The sequence below is a fragment of the Canis lupus genome, chromosome 31 (assembly GCF_011100685.1).
Source record: "Canis lupus familiaris isolate Mischka breed German Shepherd chromosome 31, alternate assembly UU_Cfam_GSD_1.0, whole genome shotgun sequence".
NCBI classification, from domain to species: Eukaryota; Metazoa; Chordata; class Mammalia; order Carnivora; family Canidae; genus Canis; species Canis lupus.
The window spans coordinates 21136254-21160152 of NC_049252.1; the positions used below are offsets into that span (position 1 = coordinate 21136254).

Consider the following 23899-nt stretch of genomic DNA (forward strand, 5'->3'; position numbering starts at 1 on the left):
CCATGTTCATTTTATTTCCTAAATAGCCCTCAAATCTACCCACTCTGTTTTCGTTTCCACTGTTTTCCATGGAAAACCTTGTCATTGTCTTCTTTCGTCTTCACTAACAAATCTCCCTGAGTCCATACTGGTTTCCTTTCTACTTAAAATGCTCTGGTGACATTCCTGTGCCCTGAGAATAAAGACTTACTAAACTAAAGGCCTTTCCCAGTAAGAAGAAAGCTGGAGCCCATCCCAGCCCCAGCACCACCACTCTGATTGCTCTGATGTGGGCTGGGGCACTGGGGCAAGATGGCCATATGGCTTCTTATTTAGGACAATTCATTACCTACCAGGAGTGTCTCCAAGTGTAGACATTCCTTCCCTGGGTGTTGTGGTTTAAGCCACAAAAAGTGCACCCAAGATTGTTTGACGTCTGTCCCTTCAAGTGTCCATAATGCTGGGACCCAAGGGAGGTGAAGGCTTTGTGGTCAAGCCCTGTGGCCTGGCTTGGTCCTGCTCTGTTGTTGAGGATGTGCAGAATGTGCTTTCTGAGTGCACAGTCCATGACAGGACTGCAGGCATTCATTTCATCTACTCTAGAGAAGGCAGGCAGAGTGGTCAGGCTTTTGTTGAACTTGAATTAGAAAATGATGTAAAAATGGCCCTTAAAAAAGCCAGGGAAAGCATGGGATACCAGTATACTGAGGTGTCCAAGTCCCACAGAACCAAAAGGGATTAGATGTTGAGGCACACCAGTCCAAACGGTGTCAACATCTCCAATGACTCTTTGTGTGGCTCCAAGGATTCCCATTTGAATGCACCAAGAAAGAAATTGTTCAGTCCTCAGGTTGAAAATTGTGCCAAATGGAAACACATTGCCTGTGACCCGAAGGGCAAGTTTACAGAGGAAATCCTTGTGCAGCTTGCCTCTCAGGAATTAGCTGACAAGGCCCTAAAGAAACATAAGGAAAGAATTAGGCACAGATATAGTGAAGAAAGTGCTCAAGAGCAGTCAGGAAGAAGTTAGGTCAGACTTGGATCCCCCTCTGAAGTTCATGTCCATACAGCGGTGGAGGTGGGAGGGTCTTATGACTGCCCTGGCACAGTCAGGGGGTATATTGGCATTGTCCAGCCAGTGAACCTGGAGAAGATGAGGTCTGAATAATTAAGCCTGCTTAATAGTGCAGGCTATGGGGGCAACAAAGAGTACTGCAGCCTTAGCAATGGCTACAGCTTCACCATCCATCTGTTTGGAAGAGACCTCAGGTTCTGTCTCTCGGGGATGTATGATCACAGATACAGAGATGGAAGTTCACTGTCCGTGGTACCACTGGACGTTGCGTCCACATGACAGAGCTGCCATACAAAGCCACAGAGAATGACATTTACAAATTCTTTCTCTTCAAGCCTGTGAGAGTCCACACTGGGATTGTCTCTGATGGAAGAGTGACCAGTGAAGTGGGTGCTGAGTTTGAAACTCATAAAGAAGCAATGCAGCAATGTCCAAAGACCTGGCCAACATGCAAAACTTATAGAGAGCTTTTCCTGAACTCCATACCTGGAGCTAGCAATGGGACATCTAGTAGCCAGATGATTCAAGGCATGAGGACATCAGCCCCGTCCACTTGCAGTGGCCTCGACAGCCAGCACTGTGAGTGGCTGTTGAGAGGCTGTTACTTTTATGGAGGCCAGAATAGCATGGGTGGATATGACTAGTTTGGGAGGAGCATTTTTGAGTTATTGCAATCAAATTTTCACAGGCAGCCAACAAGCAGTGAAAAGCAATTATTACTCTAGAGGAAGCTGTAGGGACCCTATTTTGCACCGTGAGTTGTGAAATCTGGATTTAAAAAATCACCTCTTCAGGGTTTTCTCATGTAAACTTTCTTCTAGCATGTGATAATGAGTAAACTAAAACTCCTTTCAGCTTTTCTCAATTAACATCTTGGTGGTGTACTTCAGAGTGCTCCTACCTGACTTAAAGTGGTTTTAAGTACATTAAATGGATCCTTTTGTACCACATCCCTGTGGACACCTTGGTAAGGCATGCTTTTTTTTTTGGAAAACTCAAGGTGTTATATCCCTAATTGAAAGAGGAACATTTCTCATGTTTGTTTGTTCTAGTTTATTTTCATTTCAAATCTTTTAGGTTAAGTTGAAGCTTTTAAAAATAAGTTTGTTTTGAAAATTGAGACACATTGCTGATATTGTAGGAATTGGTGAGGCCTTGATTTAAACCTTGCTTTGTAGTGTGATTTCCTTTTGAGTATATTTTCCTAAGTGAAATTTGTCATAGTTTTCATTACCTGTTGTTTTTTCTTAAAGATTTTTTTTCACATACACAAAAAATTTAAATAATAAAATAAAGCCTAAACTAAACTCCAAAAGATGATCTTCTATACTGAATAATCTGGTCACTGACCAACTCTCCAGCTTCATATGGAACTACTCTCTCTGTCTTTTAATTCCCAAATCTCAAGGCTTCTTTAGGGCCTCCTGCTACTTCAAACTCAAATACGTAAGAAGGTATCAGCAAAAATGGCTGAGTCAAGACTTCCAAAACTTTTCCTCTTCCATAAAAGAAGTGGAAAAACTCACAAAGATTTTCAAAAATTAACTTTTGCAAAACTCTGAAAATTAATAAGATACTTTTAGTAATTCAAGGAGTATGTATTCAGGAAAAGTAATGGATTCTTGGTAAGAACAGCAAGCATTATAGTGATTTAATATGCCCACGTTGCATTCACCAGGTTCCAGTTCTGAGAAAGTCTTGAAAATAAACAGCCCAGAAACATAATGAAAATCTGCAGTCTTGTAGCCATTGGAGATGGCAGAGTGGGATCAGAGCTCCTTCAATATCTTATTCCAGAAAATGATTATTTAATTATCCAGTCATTCCCTGGAAGAACCAACCCCACTTGCAAGTCTGTCTTTAACTAACCTGACTCCGAGCACCGTGTGTGAAAAGTCGTTGCCCCAGTGCATTTTGTTTTTGATTTGTAAATCTTTTCTTTTCCTCTACCTCATTTACGATACAACTGCATAAAGAAATGATTATAAATCTATATTGCTGAACACATGGTGCATAATAATGGGATTTGTATGAAAATAACAGTACAAAGGGAAGCAGTGGGTAATGAGTTATAGAAAAGTCAAGTTTTTATATATAATTGAAATTAAGTTGATATTAATCCTAACTAGATTGTTATAAATTAAGATATTAACTGGACTCCTCAGAGCAACCACTAAGAAAATAACTCAGTAAAGGAATATATAAAAACACTATGATATGATAAATAACTCAAGTAAAAATGAGCAATTTTTTTCAATAATTTCTCTAAAAAAATACAAATGGCCAATAAACACACAAAAGGATATTCAACATTACTAATGATTAAAGAATGAAAATCTAAATGACAATGAGTTCGTATCTCCTATTTTCTAGGATGACTATAATAAAAAAAAAAAAAGCTACCTGTAGTAAATGTTGGAGAGGCTACGGAGAAAATGGAACCATTACACATTGCTAGTGGGAATATAAAATGGTATCACCACAGTTTGGTAGTTCCTCAAAAAATTAAGTATAGGGCTACCATGTGATCCAATAATCCCACTCCCAATTATATGCCCAAAAGAATAAAAAAGAATGTTCCCACAAAGAATTGTACACAAATGTTCATAGCAGCATTATTTATAAGAGCCGAAAAAAGAAATAAGTCAAATGTCCATCGCCTGATAAACAGGATAAACAAATCCAAACAATTAAATATTACTTAGAATCACAAAATATTATTTAGATTTATAAAACATTATAATTCATAAACAAATGAAGTATTAATATATGTATGCTACAATATGGATTAACCTCAAAAACTTTATGCTTAATGAAAGAAGCCAGAGACAATGGCTCCATATTGTATGATTCCATTTATATGAAATGCTCAGCATCAGCAAATCCATTTTGACAAGGTAGATTAGGGGATGCGAAGGGGTAATCGGAAGTGACTGGTAAGAAACATAAATTAGGGTTTATTTACGGGGTGATAAAAATGTTTTGGAATTAGATAGTAATGATAGTTGCACAATCTTGTGAGTATACTAAAGACCACTGAATTGTATGCTTCGAAAAGGTAAAATCTCTTTTTACTCTATCTCAATTAAACTTAACTTTAAAAATGTGTATTATACCTCAGTTTCATAGCACTTGTCAGTGTTGTATTTTTATTTCATTTATAATCATTTAAAAATGCTTTTTCTCTTACTAAGCTATAAGCTTCCTGAAGGCAGAAATCTGATCTGTTTTTGATTAGTGTTATATACTCAGTGTCTAATTCAATGCATTACTCATAGTAAGTGCTAAATAAATAATAGTGTATTATGGAATACAACTGTTCATAGTGAATAAAGGTGATATGGCCCCAAACAATGTCTGGCAAATGGATCAAAGGCAAAAAGACTGTATGTTCAAGCTATGGTATATAAGATTCGCTTACATCAATCAAGTAGTACAATGTCTTTTCATCTCTGCATCTGATTCAGTTTATAGATTAATAATCTGCAATTCACTTTCACCTATAATAAATGCATTATTTAAAATCATTTCACTTGCGGTGCCTGGGTGGCTCAGTCAGTTGGGCAACGGAATTTTGATTTCTGCTCAGGTCACAATCTCAGAGTTGTGAGATTAGGCCCCACATTGGGCTGTGAGTGCTCAGTGGAGAGTCTGCTTTGAGATTCTCTCTCTCCTTCTCCCTCTTCTCCTCCCCTCCTCATGCTCTCTCTCTCTCTCTCTCTAAAATAAATAAGTGAATATACACAAAAAGTTAATATATAAAATCATTTCATTTGCTCAAATAGAATTTAGACACATAATCACAGGCTTCTGAAATGGATATTCTTTTCAAGGAAAAAAATAATAGACTAGAGGGTCTGAAAGTTTTTAGTAAACAATGTTAATGCATATAGAGTGAATATAATAAATGCAAAAGAGGCAAAATTCTATCATTTAGACCTGAAATATAAAATTTCTATAAATAAAAGGATATTGGTAAAACAAATTTTTGCTAAAACAATTTAAAAACAAGTTTGAATGTCTTATTTAATATATTTTTAAAGATTTTATTTATTTATTTATTTATTTATTTATTTATTTATTTATTTATTTATTTATGAGAGAGAGAGAGAGAGAGCCAGAGGTTGCAGGAGGAGCAGAGGAAGAGGGACAAGCAGACTCTGTGCTGAGCACAGAGCCCAATGCCAGGCTTGATCTCAGGACCCTGAGATTGTGACCTGAGCCAAAACCAAGAGTCAGACACAACCTATTGAACCAATTAGGAGACCTTTATTCAATAAAGGTCATTCCGCATTTGCCGAATGAAAACCAAAGCTATTTGTATTAGAAAAAGAATACATACATTGGCATTATGTTGTTAGCTAGAATGTTATCCTGTTCATATAACTTAGAAGATCTTGATATAATCTGAAAAACGATGCAGCAAGGAGACAGTTTCTGAAAACTGATTGGGTAGAGACTCATCAAAAAAAAAAGTAGAAATGTGAATCTACCCACTATCAAGTTATGAGCCAGGTGAAACTGTCTGATCTGGAGTAGGAAAAAAAAAAAAAAAAGATATCAAGAAAAGAACCACGGCTTCTTTTTGACTCTCATGCTGTCACCTTTCCTCTTTCTGCAGACTCTAGGAATATTCAGCATGTGCAAACTGGGCTCCAGGAAGAACAAAAGAAACTCAGACAGATAAAAGTAGTCAATGTATAAGAAATGTATCTTCCTGCAAGAGAGAAGTTTTGTACTGGGGTTCCCAAGGATTCCTATGACAAGTTTCTGAGCACAGAAGGGATATTGAAACCCAGTTGATACTATGACATTTCCCATATCAACAGCTACTAAAGGAAGCAAAGGACATTCAAAAGACAAGTCATTCTTCACTGATGAACTTCTGGGCAATCTAAGGATGAGTGTTTATCCCCACCACCAAATTTGTGAAGGCCTAGGGTAGACACTCTCCAAAAGAATCAATGAAAAAAGATTCTGGGTTCTGAGTATTAAGAGCAAGGAGTTGAGGAACTGAGTTGTCAGACATCTAGGGTCATATGTTTTTCCAACTTTTTTGAAAGGAATTTAAACAGAAAAGTTCAAAGAACAATATAGCCACAACAACGCTAAGATGAAAAGGTATTTGACATCACCGAAAACAGGCTTTCTGGGTTTCATGTTGCATACGTTCACTTTTGTTATGATATAAATTTTTTTACTTTTTAGTCGGCTTTTTATAACTCTGTCAAAACCATGCAGGAAGAAAATAAGCTGCCCGCTTCTGTATGGTCTCTATGAATCACTTCCTAAAATGTTGGGAAATCCATAAATTCATTTTAAAAAGCTATCATTTCTAGCAGTCACAGCAAGTAGTTTGCAGGTAGTAAAGAACAACATAGTCTCCATCCTCAAAGGGTTTGCAATATAATGGTGAGCCTAGAATATGGACATCAAAAAACAAGGCATTGACCTTATTAATAACAAGTCATATTGATAGAATATGCCCTTAATATGTATGATGTGATGAGAAGGACATTTCACATCTGTGTTCTCTTCCCCAGAATCCATAATCCTGGTTTAAAAACATCAGGCAAATTCCAACTGAGGGGCATTCTACAAAATACTGACTAGTACTCCTCAAAACTGCCAAGATTAGAAGCAAGGAAAGTCTTAGCAACTGTCCCAGTCAAGAGGAGCCTGAAGAGACTGAACAACCAAATGTGAGGTGATGTCCTTGACAGACCCCTCGGAGAGAAAAAGTGCACCAAGTAAAAACTAAGGTAACCTGAACAAACCATGGACTTTAATTCATAATAGTGTATCAATGTCAGTTCCTCAGTTATAGCAAATATTCCATGCATAGAGTAAGATGTAAACAGGAAGACTAAGCATGGAGTATATGGGAACTATGTATCATCTCCAAAACCTTTCTGCAAGTCTAAAACCAGTCCAAAAATATAAATTTAAGCACATAAAGCAAAGGAATACATAAACCCTGTAAGAAAAACTCAAAGCCATAAATCTATGTGTAGCTTTTCATCTAGACTTGTGTTAATCAGATATCATCTGGGGTTGCTGTTACTTGAAATTTGTCTTTAGAATTATCTCCACTAACCAAACCCACTTTTTGTGCAAAACCTACTCTTGTCCCAAGATTTCTCAACATTTCCAGGCAGCTTCAGGACATCTGGTTAATTCTAGTTGCAAAAGTCCTTTTCTGATCAATCACTGATATTATTTTGGTTTTTCTCCTGTGACCAATTTCTTCTCTCCTTTCTGCTAAAGAATTCATATATTCCCTCATTCACAAATACCACTAAAACCTAAAAGTCATAGACAGACACCCCCTTACTCACCTCCCAAACTCCCACCCAAAAACTCAGCAGTTTCTAGAGGAGGAAGCTTGGATAAAATTAGATTGGTTTCTGTTTATTTGTCTAAATTGTTTCAATAGAGAAGCCCCTGGAGCAAATGCCTATAGTATTATATTCACAATGTTTGTATAGTACAGGTAAGTAACACTGAAAGTACACAAATGATCTCTTCCTGCTCTTTGGATAGAGAAGGTCATGAGGTTTCATGTCAGTAAATCAGTATAACCTGGGGGCCATACCAACAATGAACTCAGTATCTTTTCTGTAACACCCCACCACCACCACCACCACCAACAGCAACTTTCTGTTAATCAGCGTCCTGGTGGGAGGTGAGTCTTCTCAGAAAACAGACTATTTAAAGGCTTGAGAACTAAAAATGGATATGGTGATAGGGATCAACAAAACAGGGAAGCCATTGCTTATCCTAGGCCTAAAGGGGCAAGGAAAGGAAGCAGTGGTATCGGATCCAGGTGTTCTCAAGGATATTGAGGTTTTGCAGAATCCTGCCTTGAAGAGGAAAGGAGGAGGATAAATAGGCTGCATTCTTTCTCCTTCTTTCACCCACTCTTCTGCAAGTGCTTCCCACTGACCAAGTCCAGCTGGAAACGTAGAAAAAAAAACTCTACAGGAACCATTCTTCTGTGGCACAGAGCAGGGAGAGAAGAGCAGAGGATGGACATGAACCAGCACATGGCCTCACTGTAAATACCAAAAGCATTCGAATACAACAACCTTTATTAAAAATTGCCAGCCCCTCTTAAGAATGTATCTTGTATCCTCCCATCCATCCAACTTATTTCCTCTCATATCATCACTTGGAAACTTTAGCTTTCTACTCTCTGCTTGCTTCTAGGCCTCTAATACCTTCTATACCACCAAAGAGCGATTATTGAGTGGTTCTCCAGTGGCCATTTCTTTAGGTTCTCTTCTTCTATAGTAAAGACATATCTGTGACTTAGGAATTTCTAACTTTCTTGCTGCACTCTAGACTCTGGGAGAGGAGGGAAAGAGTAATAAAGTAAAATAAAACTCATTCCCCATCCACTGGAACATATACGAGACTGCTATCGATTTTACCTTTAAATATTTTTCTCTGTTATGTTGTCTAATGGAGAAAATTGAGCAAAAGCATGAAGACGGAGATAACTGTGCAAATGTACTCCAAAACTAACAATTGATGAGACCTTGGTATTTTTAAATTAAAAAAAATAAATTGGGCAGCCTGGGTGGCTCAGCAGTTTAGTGCCGCCTTCAGCCCAGGGCCCGATCCTGGAGACCCGGGATGGAGTCCTGCATCGCACTCCCTGCATGGAGCCTGCTTCTCCCTCTGCCTGTGTCTCTGCCTCTCTCTCTCTCTCTCTCTGTCTCTCATGAATGAATAAATAAAATCTTTAAAAAATAAAATAAAATAAAAATAAAAATAAAAAAATAAATTAACGAAAAATAAACATCTACTATAAAGCATTGGTGATGAGTTGAATGAGCAAAGCAACCTAGAACTTACTAACTTTGTATCCCTATTATAAAGGAAAATGTTTTAAAGAATCATAGTAAATCATATGCTACCATGTGATTAGTAACCCCTCCCTTTTATAATGAAAGTATTAGTTTGGGCAATATTAATTGCTGGAATGAAAAGAGGTTTATTTCCCACTTACCTAATAGTTATCGGGCCATAGATGCATCCCTTTACATAAAGACACAGGGACCTAGATTCTTTCCATTTTGTGGCTTTGCTATTCCTTAGAGCCTTCCTGTCATCTCATTTGGGCAATAGAGGGAAAAATCCATCTTTCTCACTTGGAACCATAATTTCTTCCAAGAAGCAATGGCACAAAACTGGCATACAGCAGTCTTCCATGCCCATTCTATTGGCCAGAACTCATGCATATTGTCACATTTAACTTTAGAAACTAGTAAATGTAGGTTGGCTGTGTGCCCAAGAAGAGGAAATTGATTTTTGGTGGATAGCTCTATTACAGAAGGGTCATGAGAATGAATACTTAAACATTTAACAATGTCTGAACAATCATTTCACCTTTTGGTATTTAAAGTTAATATTTTTATGAAGTTAAATATGACAAGATAAAGTAAGCCTCTGTTTATATACGTTAATTTAAAATGTTCATGTTTAATTGGCATAGATTGAGCAAAATAATGTATCTTTACTTTAACGATTGGGAAGCAACTGGGACAAAATGTCCTACCATATGCTATTTTCCCATTTGGGCTCATCCCAGGGAAGCTGGGTTATGAAGCAATATCGACAATTACAATAACAGAATAAAACATAAAAGAGCATACCTTTATTTCTACCTATCTAGATAAAATAGTTTATTCTCTTAGTACTTCTGAAAACTAGAATAAAATTTCTCATCATTAATGAATTACCTTCAATCATTTAATTGGGAATAATCAAATATCTCTGCTAAGGAAAAGGAAAGAGTGAAATAGCCAAGCACTCTAAAGTTCAAGATTAGTAACCAATTCCTTTTTATACTTGCCCTACTTCTTGTTTAAGTAAGAATCATTAATGAATCAACATAAAAATCAACTAAGTTTTATCTGTTTTTTAGTAATATAATCAACTTCTACTCTGCTTTTCTAGGTCAGGCATTGTGCTATTTGGTGATCATAGATGTCTTATTAAGATGATAACCAAGGGGCAGGTTAGGTGTCTTACTTCAGCTCAGGTCATGATCTCAGGGTCCTGGGATCAAGCCCCAAACCCCACATTACCAGGATCCCCGCTCAGTGGGAGTCTGCTGGTCCCTCTTTCCATGTCCTTCTCCCTCCTCTTCCTCTCCTCTCCCTTCCTCTTGCTTTTTTTCTCTCTCTCTTTCAAATAAATAAAATCTTTTCTAAAAAAGATGATAACCAAAAGCTTATAGTTTAGTAATTGCTAATAAACTTTTACTATGTGTGTTGTGCCCAAGATTGCGAATTCAAGAAACCACCAAGGAGCTGACACTGATGCAAGTACACGAAGGTTTATTTACAAGCTCGAGCTTGGGTCCAAGTATACTCCACACAGCAGAGCAGGGGCTTGGACCCCAAAGTGGATTATAGCTGGGTTTTTTATGGGCTTGTCTAAGGGATTTTCAGAAGAGGTGGAGGAATTTTTTTTTTTTTTTCCATTCCAATATGGGAGGAAAGGGTGGGGGAGTTTCTTAAGATCTGATATGGGATTCTCTGAGCTCTGTTGTCTTTCTGATATGGGAGTTCCTGCTGAGGGCATTCTGAGCTTTGTTCTCATTCTAATATGGGGCTTAACTGAAGTAAGGTAAAGTTCAGCTCTTATTCACAGGGGCCTAAGATGGCTGTACTTATGTTAATGCTAAATTTGAGGTGGAATGGCCTTAATTTTTCTCGGCCTCCACAATGTGGTTATTCGATCCACAAATATCCTATGGAATAGGTGCTATTACTCCCATCTTATAGTAAGAACATTTAGATTCATAGAGACATCAAACAACTTCTCAAGGTCTAATGATTGAGTTAGGACCCACACCCAAGTCCCTGGTTCATCCCTCTACTACATGTGACTACTGTTGCATTCTATTTGAAATGCACTGTACTTGAAACTTCAGTGTGGCCTGTTTTTTTTTTTTTTTTTTTACCTTGTCTAATTTTAAATTTATATTTTCTACTGTAATATTAAAAAACAGTACTCATTATATATGTAGTCTTACTTCCAATTTCTAATATTGTATGTTTTCCTAGCAGGGCAAGCATGGTGTATTTTTCTTTAGAGTGTGGGGTTTGCTGACCTTTTCTAATGAGTAAACAGTGCCATCTTCTGTCTATGTTCTCATAAGCAGGTGGAAATACAGTCTGGAAAGACTAGGCTAGCAGAGATCCGTGACAGGAAGCAAGGAATCTGGAGAGTTTATCATCTTGGCAATATGTAGCACATCTTTGAACACTTGCAAAGAGGCTAATTGTTTGAAAGGCCTCTCAGGGCAGATTCGTGTGAAAAAAAAACACAGTTCTGTGTGATTAATTATCTGAAACCTTTGGATGTGGAAGGAAGAGGTAGGAGGCAGGAGGGAGACAGAAATAGGTGGCAAGTGGTTATAATGATTCAAGGTTGACATCATTGAAAGAATAAAGTAAGCAATTCTCTCATTTGTTCTATAATTAGTTTATTCATTCCCTTCCATATCCACCTTCAGAGAAATGTGCTTGATGTTTGTCACAAAAGAAAAAGGAAAAAGATAGAGGTGGAATAATATATTAAATCCTTAAGATTTAATACTAGAAAAAATACTTTCTCTCTCTGCATATTAAACACAATTGTCAAAACCTGGGCACACGTGACAGCTTATATAAATGTGAAAATCTAAGTTTGGACATTCAGCCAGGAAAACATGTTTGTTTTTGTTTTTGTTTTTGTTTTTGTTTTGCAGTTTTTAGGTATTTGTTTGCGAATCTATGCTATTTTGCAAAAAGTATTTTTAGTCTCCTCATACTTTCTAGCCATCTCATGAAAGAAAAAAAAATAGGTTAAGTTTTATCAAGATTTACATGGGTTCATTTAAATATTTCTATCTCACAGTGCTTACCTTTCAGGAATCTAGATGAGCTTTAAGCTTTAGGAGTAGCAGCTCCTTTCAGAAATGTTTATGATGAGGGCTCCTGGGTGGCTCCGTTGTTTGAGAGTCTGCCTTTGGCTCAGGTCATAATCCTGAGGTCCTGGGACTGAGTCCCTCATCAGGCTCCCCACTGAAAGCCTACTTCTCCCTCTGCCTATGTCTCTGCCTTTCTCTCTCTCTCATGAATAAATAAATAAAATATTTTTTTAAAAAAAGAAATGTTTATGATGTTAATCATGTTAACTGCCCACAATATAGTTGTTTTTCTAAGAAATTGGAAGAGATGGTGGGAACCCCCAAGGGAAGTAACTAACATTGCTGAAGTTCTCTTAGTCTGAGGAACTCCAGACAGTGATAAATCGAGAGCATGAATGAAAGGCAGCTTAAATCCATATCCGAAAATTATGGCTTCTGTGAGGATATTGCCCTCTATATCATAGTGCATATTCGGAGATAAAGCAGGGACAATGACTATGTGTGTGTAAAATAAATGTATAATTAGAAATTTCTCCATATTGCTCAATTTTGGGCAAATAATTATAATCTACCTCTTTATTATGTCCATCTGCTTTTCTCAGTCTTTTACCAAAATGATGTAAAGTGAGTTTTCTTACTATGTATGAGGTTAATTTTCATTATGTCAAGAGTTACTCCAAAGATTCTCCAAATCCCCAAACACATTTCAATTCATTTGAATTTGGGTTTTATGTGATGCTGCAGAGTGATCAGTGCTGGACAGAGGTGCTTGGACTTTGGGGGCTTAGTGAAATTAACAGACAACTTACTAACATGTCTCCAAGAAAGCTGGATATCTAAGATTTGAAATGTTATCGAATCTGAAGAGAATCTTTCATCCAATGCTGAGTATTCTATATGGGCATCCTTAACCCACTCCTAGTTGTCCCCTAATATCTCATTCTATTCAACATTAGCCAAGAGGTATCACACTTTGACTTTATGTTAAACACATTTTGGAAAACCCAGTATTACCTGTTTATTTGAAAGTCAACACAAGAAACTTACCTTTCTAGATTGGCATATCTATTTCTATAGATTCATTAATGTGAACATTTAATTATTTCTGTTTGCAGGACAGTCATCATGTGATACCACGGGCATAACATGTCAGCATATGATGTGATTACACTGATCTGAAAAAATGCATGTATATATTCATTTCTCATTTCATAAAACTGCAATACTCTCTACAATTATTTTTCTTTTAAATGAAGTCATTCCCTAAGCATACATAATGCAAATCATTATGAAACTCTTAATATCCTGTTGCCTCTCTCTGGCTGTTGGTGAGCAGGAGTAAAGGCAACAAGGGTTCCATTTGCTGCAAACACTCCAAATGTCCTTACACAGGTCCCCAGGAGAATGAAATTTTGTCATTACTCCGTGGCTGTGATGCCTTGTGATGGAAAAAACCCAGGGTACATGCCACAATATGATTGAGTAATTATACTGACCAGTGTAATTAGGCTTGAGTTTTAACCAGAAGCTCTCTCAAACATATGATAACCTTTTCATACATGAGTCAAGTTTGCTCTCCTGTGAGCTCACCTTTGTTCATGGCTCTGGCCCATCCTAGTCACTTCACAGGACTTTCTCCAAAAGGCAGCTCATTAGACCACTTGTGGTATTTTTTCTGACAACTGTTTATGCTTATATCCAACTTATCCTTATCTCCAATAAGTTTGATATATATAGATTGGATTATTATCTCTTGTGTTCTTATAGGTAAGTCACTTATATGTGCATTAATTTCCTAAGGCTGTCATAAATAAATATATACATTTATTTACTATAATAGCCTTAAGGTAAAAGTCCCATGGCCAGGGAAACTGGGAGTAGTGTTGGCATAGCTTCAGTCTTTGCTGACACTTGAACTTTACTGAATTAACTTCCCTTGTGTGTTCTTAACTCGGCTTTGTCCTGAAGTCAACAGAATGAAAATGACCATTTTCCATAATTCTACCGATACCTTCTCCTCTCTCTCAGTCTCTTGCTCTTTCTTTTCCCTCTCCCCCTTGGTCCATCTTTCTCTTTTTTTAAATGAGTAGCTAGTATAATTTCTCCTAAGTATTCTAATTAACTAGCCTCATTTCATTTCCAATTAACCTTAATGACTTTCCCGCTTGCTAGAAAATATACTCATCCTTGAATACATACAGCCCATTCAAATGTTGACTCTATCTGTTACAGGGTTATAGATTGTAAGCTTCTAAAGTATTCTTCCTCACTGAAATTTGAGAAAAGTGGAAGGTTATATATTACCTTTTATAAAAATAAAAGTGTTACCAACACCTAATAAGATATAGCTCAATAGACAAATATGTTGAAGAAAGTAAGTGATACATCATAGACTATAAGCATGGGAAATCCAGAGATAGTTGGTAGTTATTAATTTTCTAGTGAATATAGTGGTTTTTTTTAAAGCCTTTTTTTTTTTTTTTTTTTTTTTTTTTTAGTAATCTCCACATCCAACATGGGACTTGGACTCACAGCATGAGATCAAGAGTCACAAGCTCCACTAACTGAGCTAGCCAGGCACCTCGACATATTTTTGAACCACTCTTACATATCTTTAATTTTTTCTTCATTACGTCACTTTGACTAATGTATTTGGGGACAAAGTTCCCTCATCTTTAGGCTGCCTTGGACTCCTTCTCAGGATACCAATCAGTAACTCATCACAATTCATTCTACCTACAGTTTTCTAAGTCAAATAATAACAGTTCTATTTATTGATGGGTTGCATATATTAACAACTCTATTCGATGATAATACACACATATAATCCTATCAATGGCCTGGGAAGTATTAAGAAAATTTTTTTTTAAATCTTTTATTTTTTTATTTTTATTTTTTAATTACTTATGATAGTAACAGAGAGAGAGAGAGAGAGAGAGAAGCAGAGACATAGGCAGAGGGAGAAGCAGGCTCCATGCACCGGGAGCCCGACGTGGGATTCGATCCCGGGTCTTCAGGATCGCGCCCTGGGCCAAAGGCAGGCGCCAAACCGCTGCACCACCCAGGGATCCCGTATTAAGAAATTTCTTTATGAAGAAATAGATATTCCAGTTTATTATAGTCCAAGCAGAGAGGTCAGTCTACCTCCCCAATATGGTGCAAAGCAGAAGCATAATTGAGTTTCAAGACCAGGTATGCTATCTGACTTTAATGTTCTTTCATGTGCATTAAAATGGCTTGAAGACCACATATTAATTCTCCTCTTCAATAACTTTTTCCCTTAAACTATTCTTCTTTTTAAATAAGCATAATCTAGGGACTCTTGCAATCCCTCCATAGAAATCAGTAGTTGATATTTCCCATTAATCTCTGCATTAAAAATAACAAATTCAGAATTTATTTGAATTACATGGTCTCGATACAAATGCTAGTAAAGGAAGCCCAATGGCTCACACACAACATAATGCCTGGGTTTAACATTTTATCTGTCTTATTTTTTTATTTATCCTACATTACTTATACCTAATTAGTTTGATACATATAAATTACTGTGTTTTTATTAGTAAGTCATTTATGCATGTATTATTTGCTAGGATGGCCATAATAAAATGACACAAACTGAATGACTTATACAATACAAATTTATTTTCTCACAGTTCTGGAAAATCATGGTGCCAACAGTGTTGGTCTCTCCTGCGGCCTTTCCTGGGCTTGCAGATGGCCACCCTCATGCTTCCTATTCACTCACATGCTTGCCTTGCACACATGCCTCCAAAATTTCTTTCTGTGTCCAAATCTCTTCTAGTAAGGATACCAGTCAGATTGGATTAGGGCCTACTCCTATGACCTCATTTAACCTTAATTACCTTTTTAGAGGCCTTACTTTCAAGTACAGTCACATTGTGAGGTGCTGGGAGTTAGGGCTTCAATACATATATTTTGGGTTGGGGCAGCACACAATTCAGCCCATAACAGTTTGCATAATCAGAAAATTATAGCATAGAGTATTAAATTTCTATTTGTGTAAAGAAGGAAAATATTACTGCAGGTTTTGAAGCAGTTCAAAGAAGGAGGTACAATTTGATCTGGTAGTCAAGTTTGCAGTAGACAAACAGAAGATAGGTGATTTTTTTCATGTCAGGGAATATTTCGAATATGTGAGTAACATAGATGGAATATGAGAAACACTACTATGGCAATGAATAAAAGTATGCTGAAGCCAGGAAGGCTGGAACTAGGGATGGCAGGAGTTTTAATCAAAGAGAAATAACCACTGGTTTAACAAGATACGTCTGGGGAGTTTGGTAAGTTACAGCTACAACCTAAATGATAAAGAAAAAACTTGTAAGTCTAAGAGTAATCACTCCAAAAGAGATTGAAACCAAGTAAAGCAAGTTAAATAACAACAGTAGCAGGAACTATGAAACCTATTGAAAAGACCTTATCATAAGCACCTCAGAATTATTTAAGAATTTGATGTTCCACAAGGAGTGGGAAGGGGTAGTGGAGAAAGCTTTCCAGTAAAGAGTTTCAAGCTTTCCAGTAAAGAGTTTCAAGTGTTTGTGGTGTAAAGCTTTCATGGGGATGTGGGCACAGCATCAAAAGCATCTCTCTTGTCCACAATTAAATCACTAACACTCCACTCCCCTACCCTTTGAGTTTCTCCCCAACTCCATAGTCTCTTTTCCTTTTATTACTTTTCTACATTTAGAAAAAGGAAGACCATTCATTTTGAGTCTTTCACAGATTTATTTGTTCTAATTGAGAGATTTCCAGTCAGTGGGACTTAGAAGCTTGAAACTGGAAGTAGAAGAGAGAGAGAGAAAAAATAAATATACTCAGTATTTGTCATTTCTTTTTACACTTCTTATAGACTTGTGCTCAACACTTTGTACACATTTTTTATCTTGTTGGCTTGCCTCATTGTTAACACTCTCACCTCTATACCTGGCTCTGGCTTCTCATCTCCAGGGAATAAAAAATAAGCACAAAAATATATACACACTTTTGGGTGGGGAATTGTGAAATTAAATTAATGGATTTGGCTTTCATTATTCTGTTGAAAAATACATTTTCACAAATGGAATAAATTTCAGTCTTTATATATAGTTGAGAATTCATCCTGATATGCTTAAACTGGAAAAGGAAAAACATAGGAAGAAGAAAATTGAAAGGACCTAGGATATTAGCATCCTGTTGAAATAAAAACAAAATTTGGAATTTTTTCCTCCTACCTATCAAAACATTCTTATGAGGCAGGCATTAAGTAGCTGGGTAACTTTATTAGTTGATGTCATTTTAGAAGAAAAGAAGATATGAGTGACTTTAGCCTGGGATAGTCACATAGAGGAGATCATTAAAAAGATATTTGATTATGCACAACCTATAAGTGTTCACTCTTCTAACATGCTTTTTGTGAAAATACACCAGCCTATGGGGACTGTTTGAAATTAAACAGTGGTTCTTTGGGAATAGGAAGGATTTAATACCCAGTCAGAATCCCCTTGAAGGCTGCTTTGGGCTTTGCCTGGGGCTATCAGGAAGGAGCCTTCAATAGGGAAGACCTGCAAACCTAGCATAAAGTGCCCATTGAACTCTGAGGAGACGATTAACTCATTTAAAATATCTCTGAAGGAACTTTCCAGAATTTTGGAAGAGGAAAACTACCTAGTTTATATAGTTTTTACTAACTTCAAGCATCCATGATATCCTTTCTCTGGAGCAGAGTCAAAAGGGGTCATTTGAGCAGCAGGCGTATTTGGCCATCCATAGCAGTCTCCCCAGAAGATTACTTTGCCCTCCTGATAAGAGTTCTTTGTCTAGGGTTGAGGAGTCATTTTTAAAATTCCCATGGGGATCTTTTTCTCACACACTGAGAAGAGACATTAGAGTCACAGAAACTGATTTTATACTGTTTATGTGGAGTCAAGTATGTTCAGAATTATACATTTGATACTCTGTGGAGTGAGACTTGATGAAGTTTCTGAGGTCTTCACTTTATATTTGCAACAATATTTTGAACCGCGGAAGAGACAAAATAGGACCAGTCCTCCTGCCCCATCAGATATTATTTAACAGCCCCTAAAGCTGATTAACTCACTGTAAACTCTACTGGAGAAAGAACTGGACTCACCTGCTTCAAAAGGGTAATCACAGAAAAATGACAGCTGGGATAAACAAGTTGTCTGAGACAGTAGAAATGATTGCATTTTTTCTCTACTAAAGACAACACTGGTGAGTTTCCCCTTCTTGGTATGAAAAAGATGATTTTTTTTTTCATCTATATTCTAGTCAGTAACTATCCCATCAACCAAAAAGCCCAGAGCTTTTGCTACAAACTTTGGTGACATTTTGACTTTCGGCTCCTACTGAGATGCCAACAAATTTTGTTTAGAAAATTGACTTTCTCATGATGAAAACCCATGATAGAAAAGTGAGGAAAATATTGTTTTTCTCACCTGAGGAACATCAGCATAACATTTGAGGCCTCTGACTTATTTGTGAAAACCATTACTCTGTTCTGCTTGGTCATGTCTACAAGGCTAAAAATTATGGCCAAATACTTTTAATTTACAAAAAGAATAACATTCTTTTCTTTTTGAAGTGATTTATTTATTTATTTATTTATTTATTTATTTATTTTTTGCTTTTTTTGAAGTGATACTTTGCATATGAACTTTAAAATAGTATAGATTTGTAATTTGTAAATTTATTATTCTTGCTTTTTCCTGCATTGAAAAAACTCCTATATATTCCTGAAATATATAACACATATCTTTAGTAATTAAAGTGTTTTGAAATACATCAGAGTAAAAGCAGTTTCTGTACATATAGAACGTGTCAGCATCTGCATAGTTTTTTTTAGCATCTGCATAGTTTAAAAAGAAATATTACCCCAGCTTTTATATAAAAAGAACAACACTTTTTTGACATTTAGATTTTCTAAAATAACTTGAACAGTTTAGATTTTAAGTATTAGGTATGAAAAATAGAAAAACGCTGCTCACGGTTGAAGCTTTAAGACTAGAGGATAAAAGTTATAAAATAAATGGCTCTGAGTTACAATAAATGTGTGACTCTAGAATTTCAACTCTATTGGACAAGGAACTTTACTTTGATACCCTAAATTAAAAACATATTAAAATCTTTAGTTGGCTTACTTCATCATGTTCTAGGTATGTTTCATACTGTTTTAAAAAATTAGCCTTCTTTTTACCCTTGACTCCCATAGAGCTATCTTCCTATTTCCCATAATGAATCAGGGTTCTTAAAGAATTTTTCATATGTTGTTTCCTCTTTCTGATTTTGCAATCTCTCCTCAACTCATGCAAAACTGATTTCTACTGCTTCCATATCAGCAAGAAAGGCTTTTGAAAAGATTGTAATGTCCTCTATGATGTTCATTCCAATGTGGCCTTTTCAAGTCCTCATCTTTCTTGATCTTCTGCAGCATTTGACATGGCTAATCTTCTTTAGGAAAAAAAAATATATTTTATTTTACATTTTATAAGAAAACACCTTTTGGTTTTGCTCCTACCATTCCAAGTCTTTAACATCACCTATAAAGATTTACACGATTTTGTTTATATCACATCTCTGAGTTCACTCTGCATCGAATGCCATCCTTAGTCACCACGATCCAAACTTGCTTTTTTCCTTTCTGGAATTCACCACATTCTTTCTCAACTTAGATTGTTCACAAATATATACTAGACTAGAATATTCTTCACCACATTGTCCACATAACTAATTCCTTATCATCTTTAAAGGTCAACTTAAGTGACTGTAAAGGAAGACCTTTCCTGAATTCCAATTCAAAATTAGATTCTATCCTATTATCACATCTACTCATAGATTTATTTATTTGTTTTTTTTTTTTTGGTAACACGGAAAAATAATCCCTTCCATTCCTGTATCCCAGCACCTATCCTATTACATAGTAGGTACTCAGTAAATGTTTATTGCATGCATTAAGTATAGATGATCTCTACTTTCAAGGAATTTGGAATCTAATAACGGATATAAACAATAAAATTTGAATTAAAATGTATTATACTATTCTATTAGAAAATATACAGGATACTTTCTGACCCACACTTGATGAAATCCAAAGTGAAAACTAAAGGATAAACATAAATCAGTCAAGCAAGAGGTGTAGGTAAAAAAAATGTTTCATGTAGATGCAAATAAACATTGAAAGAGCCAATGGCAGAGCATATGAATAGCATGATTAAGCCTTGGGTATATCACTACCCTGTATGTGGTAAAAGCTAGCCACTGAAAATTGTTTATCCTTGACATTCTTCAAGGAATGAAGAATGGTATGGTACTATCAAGTCTTAGTCCTATGGAGAAAGACTCAGAAGAGAGTAAGCAATAACCAAATATGCCTGTACCTGCTACTTTATGTCAGTGAAAAAGAAAAATACTATTGATTTTTTTAATAGAATACTTAAATACCATTTACCTACACAGTCCACAAATTATGAATATATTGTGTTTCAAAACTCATTTGCAAGTCAGTTTGGATATACCAACACATACAGCAACTAGTCATATCTTACTTTACCTAAGTAGCTTTTAAATCATTTAATAAATAATTGTGAATATCATATATCTAATGCAAACTGTATTAGAAACAAAGTTTGGTGCATTACATTAATTAGCTTATTTATATTCACCACAACACAGAATGGTAGATAATGTCATCATTCCTTTTTAAGGAGTGTGGGAAAGAACTTAATTAATGTGCTTAAAATCACAGAGGTTGTAAGGGTCAAAACCAGGATTTGGGCTCAGAGTTGTCTCATTCTAACTCTTCTGCTCTTGTAATGCCCGCCATGACTCCTTAACATAGTTGGGTCCTAACTCTCGATAACTGACACCAAAAAAAAAAAATACATCTACCATTGCCCCCAAAACAAGAGTGGAGTGTCCAATGATATTTGTCATGAATTCTGGACAGACAGGGAGAAAGAAGGAAAAGTTAGATTCTTTGGGAATCCAGTGTACTTTTAACTAGTTCTGTCTTCTTAAATTGTTCTCAGAGGGTGTTTTTGGAAGCAGCAGCATTGGCATCATCTAGATCTTTTTAGAAAATGCAGATTCTCAGACTATATCTCAGGCATGCAAAATCAAAGACTCTGCAAGTACTTCAACAAGCCCTCCAAGGGGATCTGAGATGGGCTAATGCTTGGGAATCACATCCTTAGGTCATTTATATTTTGAGTCTAGTATTTTGATGAAGATAGTGTCATGGGCTCCACAAGTGGGCAGAGTTTGGACCATAAAAATTATCTAATAGAGTCTCATTTCTCATATTTTCAAGGTATTAGAAAACCAAATATTTGCAAATTGTCTATCAAAGAAGTATTATTGGGGCACTTGAGTGCTCAGTGGTTGAACATTTGCCTTTAGCTTAGGTCATGATCCTAGGGGTCCTGGGATCAAATCTTGCATCAGGCTTCCTTTGGGAAGCCTGCTTCTCCCTCTGTCTATGTCTTTGCCTCTGTTTCTCATGAATAAATAAATAAATAATTTTTTAAAAAAGATAAGAGAGAAGTATTAGTTACATAACTAAGTCACAGTTCTGAATTTCCACAATGCCCTCTAGCAATTCACACTCTTAGAAACTTGTGAATGTTTGGGGTGAGCAGGTTGGGAAGGGTTGGGTTAGTGGAAGAATGAAATGTGGCAACCATATCATGATGGTTTTCCTAAAATATTAATTTATAGGCTATCAGCTTCAGATTTTCATAATTCAATCTAGTATTCCCAACTTCATAATCCTAATTATCCAAGTCAATTAGTATCTTCCTCAATGAATTTTAATCCCACAATGAGAGAAGAGTTTCAAAGAAGGAACATCTGTGCATGTAACTCTCCCAAATCTCATTTTTTCTGTCCTCTTTTCTAAGCATCTTTAAAAGCTATTTATCTAACATTTCTTTTTAAGAGATCGTTAAAGCAGAATTGAACCTTTAAAAGGTCAATTTTTGTGGTACTTTCATGGAACATTTGAGATAAAAATAATGGGAGAAGCAACTTTCAAAAAACATACTACTCTAGTTTTTGTTTTTTCTTTTTGTTTCTAAAGCATGTGATTGGTAGAAGTGCTTTCCTTTTGAAAAATTATTATATCTTGTTCCCTTGCTTGTCCACATGATGTAGTGACTGTTTCGATCAGGTTGAATGTATCATCTCAAGATGGATTTAACTCCAATCAGATAAATTGGAATGGTAAAAAGCAAGAAATTACTGTAAATCTTACAGTACATTTGCTTTTTACATTTACGGTACATTCCCTATCTCTTTAGGGAACTAACTACTCATTTCCTTGTGTTCTCAAAATGTGGCCATTTAAGGCAACATAATTATAATAATTTTGCCAGCATTTCCTTCCTCGTGTACTCATTAGCTTAGCTGGAATGGAAATTTAATAGATACCACTATGAATAGAGTCACACATTTTATATGTAAGTAATTACAAAGTTAGAGCAAAGTTATAACGAAAATACTATACCTATTTACCATTTAACTTGCTAATTAATTAGTAGAATTTAGAGTCAGGTCAGCCTATAGAGCAAAAGTATACTAACTAAACTTAAAAAACATCCTCAGAATTTGAATTTTTCTTTGATTCTAGGATCTGTTTGTCTTTCTATTGTTGAGGTAGTGTTTAAGGTTCAGGAAATATCTTACCTCACCATTCACTATAGCCACAAATAAACAGAAGAAAAAAATACATATAATTGTTTTGGTAAGATTATTATTGAGTGAACTGATAGATTAATGAATGAATAAATTAATATATAAAATACAATAAGGGGCAGCCCTGGTGGCTCAGTGGTTTAGCACAGGCCAAGGGCCTGATCCTGGAGACCAGGGATCAAGTCCCATGTCGGGCTCCCTGCATGGAGCCTACTTCTCCCTCTGCCTGTGTCTCTGCCTCTCTCTTCTGTGTCTCACATGAATAAATAAATAAAATCTTTAAAAATAACAAAATAAAATAAGTAAATGAATAGTCTTTCTTTTAGTCCAATTTTTCAGATATTGACCAGGACTACCCATACTCTCCTTCCCAAATGGCAAGCCGTTTGGTCATCTTCTTTTAGGCACTTTTCCTTTCTTATCTGTGGACCAACTGTCATCTTTCTTAACAGAGACTGCTAATCTCCCTGTAACACCTCTCAGATGACACCAGCATTTGGTAGATTTTCTTGTGTGAATGATAGGACATGCCCTCAAATTCTAGAAGCGTTTGCTTAAAAAATATATTTAATCCTTTGGTGTTTACTTTTAGTTTCACTGAGCCAATGATTATCTTAAGCAAGCTAATCAATTTTTGTAATGGCTGATGAAATTAACAAGGCATAAACTAGCTCTCAATTGTCTGTACAGTAGAATAGCAAAGATACAAATAATCTGAAAATTAGATAAAGTCAAATATGCTATCTTGTACTGTAACTTTTGTCCAGAGATGTGTCTTAATTTTTTCATTCTTCCTAGGCCAATAGGCCATAGAATAATTTCATTTAATTGTAATAGATCAACTGATTTTGACTAATATTAGCACCAACTAATGAGCACAAGATATACACTAGATTTTTAATGTTTATATCATCTTTATGCAACTAAATTAGGGCCAATGAAAGATGTTAACAATTTTTAAGTAAATACTATAATAGGGAATAGTTACTGGATGTGAAATTGCAATATTCTACAGTTAACAGGACAAGTATTAAAACAAATTTATCTTCCACGGAAAGCAAAAAAAAAATCAGTATGCTAGCAGTATGTTGGCTTTTATAATGAAGCTATATTGATATTCAATATTTTTATGGATAATCTACCAACTGAAATATCTAAATAGGTAAGTTAACTGCATTTATTGATTTCTCAGGAAGGTTCTGCTCCTT

General features: G+C 35.9%; 1 pseudogene; it reads left to right on the forward strand.

Annotated features, from left to right (window-relative positions):
* The first annotated feature begins 436 nt into the window (after nucleotides 1-436).
* LOC100684223 lies at nucleotides 437-1698 on the forward strand (annotated as a pseudogene).
* The last annotated feature ends 22201 nt before the right edge of the window (nucleotides 1699-23899 follow it).